The sequence below is a fragment of the Arachis ipaensis genome, chromosome B5 (genome assembly GCF_059453495.1).
Source record: "Arachis ipaensis isolate K30076 ecotype BB chromosome B5, ASM5945349v1, whole genome shotgun sequence".
Classification (NCBI taxonomy): domain Eukaryota; kingdom Viridiplantae; phylum Streptophyta; class Magnoliopsida; order Fabales; family Fabaceae; genus Arachis; species Arachis ipaensis.
The window spans coordinates 156,984,812-156,994,980 of NC_142440.1; the positions used below are offsets into that span (position 1 = coordinate 156,984,812).

The window sequence follows — 10,169 nt, forward strand, 5'->3', positions numbered from 1 at the left end:
CTGTTAGAGAATATGTTTTCATCTTTCGAGTATAAATAATATAGCTGAAAATAGTTAAATGATAATCTAACATATTTAATTAAATTATTTAATATAATACATATTAATATCTTTTCTTAAACTAAAATTCTTAATTGCAACATGACAAACTCAGATTTCTGGAAATGTGATTGTTCCATCCAATGGAAACAACATGAATCTGTCAACTGAGACTTCAAAAACAAGCAACAACTTCAGTCCAATTCAGGCAAGTAGCTACTAGTACATACCACATTTTATTTCTACCAATATACATGTGTTATTGTTCACTATTTTGATGAAATAAGAGCTTAGAGAACTATATAGAGAATTATTGAATCTCCAAAAGATTAGAGATGAATCAAACTCAATTTGAGGCTAATTAATTAGGCCTAGTATACCAATTATTATAGCAGGTCAACTACATGAATCATATGATGTCATAGTATTTTGTCGTAGATTAATTAACGAACGAACCAATTGAATGTCTCAAACTTTTGTGAACAGGGCGATAATGAATTTCTGGACATTGAAATCTCTGATGAGATGTTCACCACTACAAACAATGGCTCTGCAATAACAAGTAACTACTCAGTTTTAAAGCAGGCAAGTAAACTTACTAGAACTTGTAACTATTCTTAATTGAAATGAATTTGAAAATGTTTTCTAATATAGGAATTTTTTACTGAAATACAGATGGAGGATTGGGACAAGACCCTCATTGAACTCATGTTTGAGAATAAAGCAAAATAAGCTAAGGGCCATCAAAGGGTTGCTGCTGATGAGGATCTTCACTTGACGAACTTACACCTTATGTACATTGCTCAGTGCTAAGATTAAGATTATGAAAAGCTATTAGAACTTAATTATAATTGTTGTTACATAAATAATACAGGGAGAAAGTGTTGTTTAAATAACATAAACTGTTTACTTTATATGTATGCTTTAAATTTTATGGAATTTCACCTAACTATGGTGCATTTTCAATTCATTTTCTTTAATTTTTCTTTTACTACCTGTTTTTTTTTTTTAATATTTTTAAGTTATTGAAAGTTTAATTAAAGATGGTCATTTCTAAATGATTTGTACTTTAATAATAGATATCATTTTTTTAAGAATACAATACTACAAAGAATTTTAATATTAAAAAGATTGAAAAAAAATATATAAAATGTGTTTGATTATTTCATTAAAAAGACAATCCACCTCCCATTTTCCTAATATCTATCTAGTGACACCATCTCCCTTTTTCATTCACGGACATCTTCAATTGTCATTCTTCCATTTTCAATTCTCCGTAATAAATAATAGTAATCCGTAACTGCACCGCAACAATTTTAGATCCCATTTTCTCTTTCTTACATCATCTATACTACCTCCAAACCACGTGTTATTTGGCTTGTAAAACTGACCCTTCATGAGTCCTCTCCCTTCCGTTCTTCACACTCTCAAGTTAATTTGAAACATAGCATTAACTCCATTTTCATCACGCACACTTCGTGAAACACAAACGCGCTTCGTCTCTCTTACTCTCTCTGTGTCTCTCTCGCGAATAGATCCCTCTGCCTCAACTCAAATGCACCTCCATTGTTAAATGTAACTTATTCTTTCTGCTTTCAACTCTCAAGCAACAACTTCCGTGAGCTTCTTCTTTTCTTATTTTCACTGTTCTTTCTGATCTATTTTCAATATTTTATTTATTTATTTTTGAATATTTATTAATTATTAAGTCGTGCATTTTTTTATTTTTGTGTTTTTTTTGTCGGCAGCTGATTGTAAACGAAGATCTGGAATCTTCTAGAAGCATAATGCTGAGTTTGGATTTGTGTTTTTTTTTTCTCTCTCGAATGGCTCGAGTAGAGAGAATTTGTTAGGGTTTTTGATTTTTCCGTTAATCTCTGTTTGATGCTTTGTGTGCCACCGATGACTGTTCAGGAAACTCCCATGGCATATTCCTCCCATGATAGAGGAAACAATGAAACACGTGAAGCTTATGCCAAAAAGCTAAGAGCTCAGAATTCAGTTAGTCAATTAGTGAAGTCAGTTGTGCAGACTTTTCTTTTTCTGTTATTACCTTCCAGTTCTGTTGTGCTGAGGTGATATATAAGGCCCACATCAGTTGGGGAGGGGAAGCATGTCTTATAAGGGTGTGGATATCTCTCCCTAGCATGACGCGTTTTGACGAGTGAGTGTGGGGGGTTTCGGCTAGCATCCCTATCGTCAAAAGCAAAACCGTGAGACCTTGTGTGCCAAAGTGGACAATATCGTGCTAGCGGGTGATCTAGGCTGTTACAGATGGTATCAGAGCCAGAATCCGGATCGATGTGCCAGCGAAGGGGAGCGGATTGTAAGGCCCACATCGGTTGGGGAGGGGAACGAAACATGCCTTATAAGGATGTGGATACCTCTTCCTAGCATGATGCATTTGACGAGTGAGTGTGTGGGATTTCGGCTAGCATCTATATCGTCAAAAGCAAAACCGTGAGGTCTTGTGTGGTAATTTTTTATTCTTCTTCTTTCGGTTCTTTATCATTTCTTTCGGTTCTTTATCATTTCTTTACCATTAACGTGAGGTTGGAACAAGAAGCAAGGTTCTTAGAGGTATCTTCTTTGTTATGTGAACCTTGCCCTATTACTTGTTAACCTTGTGCTTCCTTTTTTTTCCCAATGGTTTGCTTTTGTTTTTCTGTGTGTTACGGTAAAATGGTATGTGAAAGTTTTGAACTTTTTTTGCATTGTTCTATCTCGGGTTAAGTACTGAAATCGTCTTTAAGATTTGGGGTGAAAATCAAAATCGTTCCCGACCTTTTTTTGTTATTAAAAGCATCCTCAACGTTACAAAACGTTATAAAATCATTCTTTTCCACTTCAATTTTATTTTTTTTACCATATTACCCTTCATTATTAATAGAAATAATTAAAAATAATATTAAAAAATTAAAACAAGCCACCACCACCCTCCCCAAACCCCTCCCCCTCCCCCTCCCGTAACTCCCTCCTGACTCTCTCACCCCACTCCCTCACTCACCCTCCCTAACTTCCTCAGCCCACTCCCTCACCCTCCACCCATCATCCCTCACCCCTCACCCCTCACCCCTTACCCCACTCCCGACTCCCAACCCCTCATTCCTCATCCCTCATCCCTCATCCCTCATCCCCTCACCCCCTCACCCTCCCGTAACCCCCTCACCCCACTCCCGTCACCCCACTACCGTAACCCCCCCCCCCCATTCCCTTCCTCGTGCCCCTCTCTTCAAATCTCCAACCCCAATTTTAACTTCAATTTTTTCTTCTTGCCGCTGCCGCTGCCGCCGCCGTTGCGTCATCATCGGAAGACCACGCCGTCGCGTCATCATCGGGAGGGGGATTCCGCTGGCGCTGCTTCTTCTTTTGTGATTGACTGCCTCTGCTTCTCCTTCTGCTTCTGCTTGAACCATTTTCACTTGCGAAGAAAATAAAGATGCTATTCTCCACTGGAGACGGTGACCTCTTCGAGTCTGACAATCAGAGCTACTTGAGCTCCGGTGTCCTCGTCCTCGCCGGCAGGAGCCTCCTCCTCTTCGCGGTGTTTGGCTTCGGTGTTCGACATGCTGAGATTTAAGAACATGAACATCCTTTTTTTTAATTTTTTTAAATTTATGTGGTTGTTGATTTTGGATTTGAAGTACAATTGATGATTGTTGAACTGTTGTTAAATTTAAATTTGTTAGTGATTTATTTTGCTGAATTTGTTATTGTTCAATTTGCTGGATTTGTTGTTGTTGCTAGTGAAGAAGAGAAAAAGAATTGTTGTTGCCAGATTTACTTGTTGCTGTTGCTGAAGGAGAGAAGAAGACTTGGGATTTTTTGGGTGGGAGAGGGAAAAGGGTGGAAGAAGTGATATCAAGATCCAAGGCTAGTGAGTGTGGCAGAGGAAGGGGTGGAAGAAGTGAGAGGCGTTAAGGGGTCAAAAATGGAGTTGCCGGTGGCGGAGGAGTAGAGGAGAGAGAGCGCGAGGGGAGGGCGGAGGAGGGTGGCGGCGTTGAAGTTGAACAAGAAGAGGAAGAAGCTGGGTTTTCCCACTGGGAAGAGACATCGGAGGTGGGGGTGCGGGTGCGGGTTGGGGGGGAGGAGCTTTTTGTTTTTGTTTTTGTTTTTATTTTTGTATTAATAGTTAATGGTAATTTGGTCAAAAAATAAAATTGAGATAAAAAAGGATGATTTTATAACGTTTTGTAACGTTGGGGATGATTTTAATAACAAAAAAAGGTCGGGGACGATTTTGATTTTCACCCCAGACCTTAGGGACGATTTCAGTACTTAACCCTTCTATGTCTGTGTGTGTCGTTTACTTGTTAACCTTGTGCTTCCTTTTTTTCCCAATGGTTTACTTTTGTTTTTTTGTGTGTTAAGGTAAAATGGTATGTGAAAGTTTTGAACTTTTCTTGCATTGTGATGTCAATACTATTAGAGACAAATTGGTAAACAGTGCCTCTGTCGGGGAAATAGGTTAACAATTTATTAGCTTTTTTGATTCAGTTTATTGATGGGGTAATGTTCCTGAATGGACAGATCTTGTAAAAACTGCTAGGTTTAAAGAGCTTGCTCCCTATAATCCTGATTGGTATTTTGTTAGAGCAGGTAAGGTTGCTAGTGTATTTGATTGTACTTAAAAAGAATGAGTTTTTGTGCTTGCCTATACTGACATTATAAACTCTGCTTTTTTGACATAATTTTAGATTGATTTAGTTCAACTTTCATTACAGCTTCTATGGCAAGAAAGATCTAAATTATTTTTTTTTTGGTTCTTGAAGTGTTCAATGAACCTTGCCCTATTTCACACAGATTATTAGTCTTCTTAGAGGTTGGAACAAGAAGCAAGGTTCTTAGAGGTATCTTCTTTGTTCTGTTTCTGTGTGCGTTCGTTTACTTGTTATCCTTGTGCTTCCTTTTTTCCCCAATGGTTTGCTTTTGTTTTTCTGTGTGTTAAGGTAAAATGGTATGTGAAAGTTTTGAACTTTTCTTGCATTGTGATGTTAATAATGTTAGAGACAAATTGTAAAACAGTGCCTCTGTTGGGAAATAGGTTAACAATTTATTAGCTTTTTTGATTCAGTTTATTGATGGGTTAATGTTCTTGAATGGCCAGGTCTTGTAAAAACTGATAGGTTTAAAGAGTTTGCTCCCTACGATCGTGATTGGTATTTTGTTAGAGTAGATAAGGTTGCTAGTACATTTGATTGTACTTAAAAAAGCATGAGTTTTTGTGCTTGCCTATACTGACATTATAAACTCTGCTTTTTTGACATAATTTTATACTGATTTAGACATTTAGTTCAATTTTCATTACAGCTTCTATGGCAAGAAAGATCTATCTGAGAGGCGGTGTTGGTGTTGGTGCTTTCAAAAGGATTTATGGTGGTAGCCAGAGGAATGGAAGCTGCCCCCCACATTTCTGCGAGAGCAGTGGTGCTATTGCTAGACATATTTTGCAACCGCTGGAAAGCATGACCGTTATTGAGGTTGATCCAAAAGGTTAAGTTGTGTGAAAGTATTTCGTCATAAGTTGTGTTGGGATGCAACAATCTGCCTCAACACTTCATCTTTTATGTTATTTCTTCGTCAAACACAAAAGAACATAAGAATGAACATATTACCTTTCCTTTCAGTAATGAATATTTATTTCCATCTTGGTTCTCAAACTGATTTATGCCGATTGTATTTCAGGGGTAGGAGAATAACTTCAAAACGGACGAAGGGAGCTTGAACAAGTTGCTAGGAGAATTGTGGTTGCTCCCTGAGAATGACATCATACTATTGAGAACTGATGATGGCCCTTTACTAGGATTTAATTTTGCTCTGGAGACAGTTTTTTTTTTCTCCACCTGTCTGTATCCATTCTAGTTTGGATTTTTGGGTGAGACTTTTGTTTAACATTACTGTGATATCACTTTGAAAGACTCAAACAGATGGAGTTATTGATTTTTATGAAAAGAGTTATGCATTTAGTTTAATTTTTAAAGAATATATTACTAAAATTGAATCTTGAATTATGCTGGGGCATCAGAAGTTTGAGAAAGAACAATGAATAGTAAATTTAGTTGAATATCCGTGACTATCAAATTGCTCTTAAATCTATGAAGAATAATTAAATGCCCTGAATCCATTAAAGGAATGAAATTTTTCTGATTTTCCTCTTATTTTTGTATGTTTGTAGTGAAATTCTTTATGTTCTCAAATTGGAATTGATGATTCATCTTGAACTTTTTTTAGGCATATCTATAACATAAATGCCATTAATTAATTTAGTAATTTAGTAAATACCAGTAGATTGTATAGTAATTTATGAGTGCATGCCATTTGGCAAGGATTTTAACTGACAATATACATTTGTCTTGGCATGGAAAAGTCATGAGTTATGAATTATGATCAATACTAATGAGAAAAAATAAAAGGTAATGAATAACTAAGTGGAGATTTAAACTTTTTAGAAGAATCAAGCAATATAAATATCAAGAGAATATCTTGGACATGGTCAATAAGCCTAACATTCCTCCATTTGTTTTGAGGAACAAACTATCACCTAATTAGCACTGCAACATGAGTGCTTCAATAAACCTTTATATCCCTCTTCCACATTGTAAACTCATTGGATACCTACTGGGTTCATACTTACTCGGTTGCCTCCTCATACTATGAGAGCCTTTGAATGTTTTATTTTGCTATACTGTTACGAAATAATATGATATTTATGCAATCTTTAATAAAATAGATATTAGTTTCTATTTAGTTCATAAACTCTGCAACTGCTAGTCACAATCACTCAACTATATTGCTGTGAAAAATAAAGGAAGCAATGAGAATATTTTCTTCTTTTTTTTCTACCACTGAATTTATTTCTTACATATTATTCCAAAATAATATCAAAGTAGATCTAGAAGAACCCGCAAAGTAGATCTAGAAGAACCCGCAACTATAAAATGGGCAAAATGAATTAAGAAAAATTTTCATTCATTTGAAAATATACAAGTATATTGTATGATTTCAAATTTCTTTCGCTACCTAGCATTTTGCATTGTGACCGTGACTTAATTTACACTCCATATTTTATCTTGATTACTTGAAGATGAATCAGTCTCTCGATGATTCTTTTGTGAACAGGGCGATAATAAATTTCTGGATATTGAAATCTCTGCTGAGATGCTCACTACTACAAATAATGGCTCTGCAATAACATGTAATGGCTCTGCAATAACATGTAACTACTCAGTTTCAAAGCAGGTAAGTAAACTTACTAGAATTTGTAACTATTCTTAATTGAAATGAATTTGAAAATGTTTTCTAATATAGGAATTTTTTACTGAAATACAGATGCAGAGACCCTCGTTGAACTCATGTTTGGGAATCAAGCAAACTAAGCTAAGGGCCATCAAAGGGTTGCTGCTGATGAGGATCTTCACTTGACGAACTTACACCTTATATACATTGCTCAGTGCTAAGATTAAGATTATGAAAAGCTATTAGAACTTAATTATAATTGTTGTTACATAAATAATACAGGGAGAAAGTGTTGTTTAAATAACATAAACTGTTTACTTTATATGTATGCTTCAAATTTTATGGAACTCCACCTAACTATGGTGCATTTTCAATTCATTTTCTTTAATTTTTCTTTTACTACCTGTTTTTTAATATTTTTAAGTTATTGAAAGTTTAATTAAAGATGGTCATTTCTAAATGATTTGTACAGTTATGTCAGCTTGATCTAACCTCTAAGATTTGTCATCATTTTCATTTTGGTCCTTACTAGTCCCTGCTGTATTTTCAATTTGGTCCTGCATAAGCAGAAAATTAGAAGACATTTATTAAATTAAAAAGAAATTAAATACCTGTTGATCATGGTGTGGAGTTGAAGATTGCACCATTTTGAATCGTTGAATGGAAGTTTGTATAGTGGCAAGTTCAATTTGACATTGTTTGATTAAGTTTCTATAACGACAGATAAGCTCAACAGGACCAGTAACAAGGTATCGCTTCCACAAGTTTGCTTCAATACCCAAAGATCTTGCTGCTTCTTGTTGCTCTTCAGGTTTCACTTTCTGCCAAGAATCAAATAATTCTATAACATTTGTTAGAAACAAGAGACTAGACTGGAGAAAGGATTTGTATATTATTGAGTTATTCAAGTTGTCTAGAATGATACAATGTAAAAGGGTATTTATAGGTATTAAGAGAATCGTAATAATAAAGACGTAATCTCCTATAATAAATATTCAGATATACTAAATAATACTAATTAATCCTAATTGATCCTAATTATATTCTAACATCTCCCTCAAACTCAAGTGACAACTTGAGTTTGAAACTTATTTAAAACAACGAAATAAAGAGAAAAAAAGAAAAAAATGCATAAACTTTCTAAAACGGGTGCAGAGGAAACTGCTGGAAAGAAGCGCAGACGGAACTGCTGTTTGTCTGAAGGAAGTGCAGACGGAACTGCCGAAAAGAAACGCAGATGGAACTACCACAAGGAAACACAGACGAAATGCAGACGAAATTGTCACGAGAAAACGCAGACAAAATTGTCACAAGAGAACACAAACAGAACTGCCACGAGAGAACGCAGATGGAACTTCCACGAGAGAACGCAGACGGAACTGCCACGAGAGAACGCAGACGAAACTGCCACGAGAGAATACAGACAGAACTGCCACGAGAGAACGCAAATAGAACTGCCAAAAGAGAGCGAAAACTATATGATTTCTTCATGAGAATAGGTAAGCAGCGGATGACAATGGTGTTTGATCATTCAACTCAGAAAATGCAAGACAGAGAGAACATGCTAGTTGGTAAGGTGAAAACGACAAAAGGTAAAGAAAAATGGCATAGAAAAAAATGCAAAACCTACGGTGATTTCACCGCAAGAAAAACAACCTATCCTCTTCAAGGAGGATACCATGACTCTGATACCATATTAGAAACAAGAGACTAGACTGGAGAAAGAATTTGTATATTATTGAGTGTATTCAAGCTGTCTATTCAAGTTGTCTAGAATGATACAATGTAAAAGGGTATTTATAGGTACTAAGAGAATTATAATAATAAAGACGTAATCTCTTATAATAAATATTCAGATATACTAAATAATACTAATTGATCCTAATTATATTCTAACAACATTAAACATATATTATATCAGAAAAATAATTTGAAACTTATTCATACAAAAAAAACTGAACAATTTGTGCACATCACATGCTCAAGAACAATACTTCAAGGAAGAAGGTACGAAAAGTAGCCACAGACTGATTTAAGTTATCAGAGGTGCAGAAAGTATCATTCTGAAGTCCTGTGCAGAGTAGGACTGGGAGTGTATTTCTTTTGTGGACAACCTGAACACCTGGCCTGGAATTGTCCAGAGAAGAAGAAGTAGTACAAGACTGGTAGGGTACAGCAGCCAGAAAGAGTGTTCACCACTTCTGCAGCAGGTGCTGAGAGATCCGAGACACTGATCAGAGGTAACTCTGAAATAGTCGGTAAACTTTTAAGTGTTTTATTTGAGTCTAGAGCGACACATTCATTCATAGCATTTGAAAAGACTAGCGAGTTAGGATTGAAGATTGTAGTTCTGGGTTATGATTTAAAGGTGCATAATGCCACTTCTGAAGCCGTTGTGACTAGGTTAGAATGTCCACAAGTATCATTTTGAGTCAAACAGCGTGATTTTGTTCATGACTTAATTTGCCTGCCGATGACTGGTCTTGATCTCATCTTGGGATTGGATTGGTTATCTAAGAACCACGTGCTGTTAAATTGTTCTGAAAGGACATTGCATTTTATGTCGGAAGGGTCAGAATGGCCGGTTGTGGCGAAAGACTATTATTTGAACTCTGTAATTGTGAACTGCAGTGGGTGTGAATGCAAGGGTGTTGTTCTATAAGCGGCAAATGTGTCAGGTAAGGAACAAAGCTTAGAGCAAATTCCGGTTGTATGTAAATTTCCTGAAGTGTTTCCGGATGATATTCCCGAATTCCCTCTTGTTTGAGAAATTGAGTTTGCGATTGAGTTGGTACCTGGAGCCGGGCCAATCTCAGTTGCTCCTTATTGAATATCTCCGTTGGAATTAAATGAACTCAAATATCAGTTGGAAGAACTGATGATTAAAATTTTTA

The 10,169-nt window shown here is 35.9% G+C and overlaps 1 long non-coding RNA gene across 3 annotated transcripts; it reads left to right on the forward strand.

Annotated features, from left to right (window-relative positions):
- The first annotated feature begins 1,370 nt into the window (after positions 1 to 1,370).
- On the forward strand, positions 1,371 to 6,011 carry LOC107641501 (uncharacterized). Of its 3 annotated transcripts, none has more exons than XR_015883179.1 (5): positions 1,371 to 1,657; positions 1,788 to 2,514; positions 4,812 to 4,889; positions 5,350 to 5,532; positions 5,725 to 6,011. It is a non-coding gene; the product is annotated as an uncharacterized LOC107641501 (long non-coding RNA). The 3 variants fall into 3 exon arrangements; XR_015883181.1 differs by having other exon boundaries at positions 1,371 to 1,614; XR_015883180.1 differs by lacking the exon at positions 1,788 to 2,514 and having other exon boundaries at positions 3,787 to 4,889.
- The last annotated feature ends 4,158 nt before the right edge of the window (positions 6,012 to 10,169 follow it).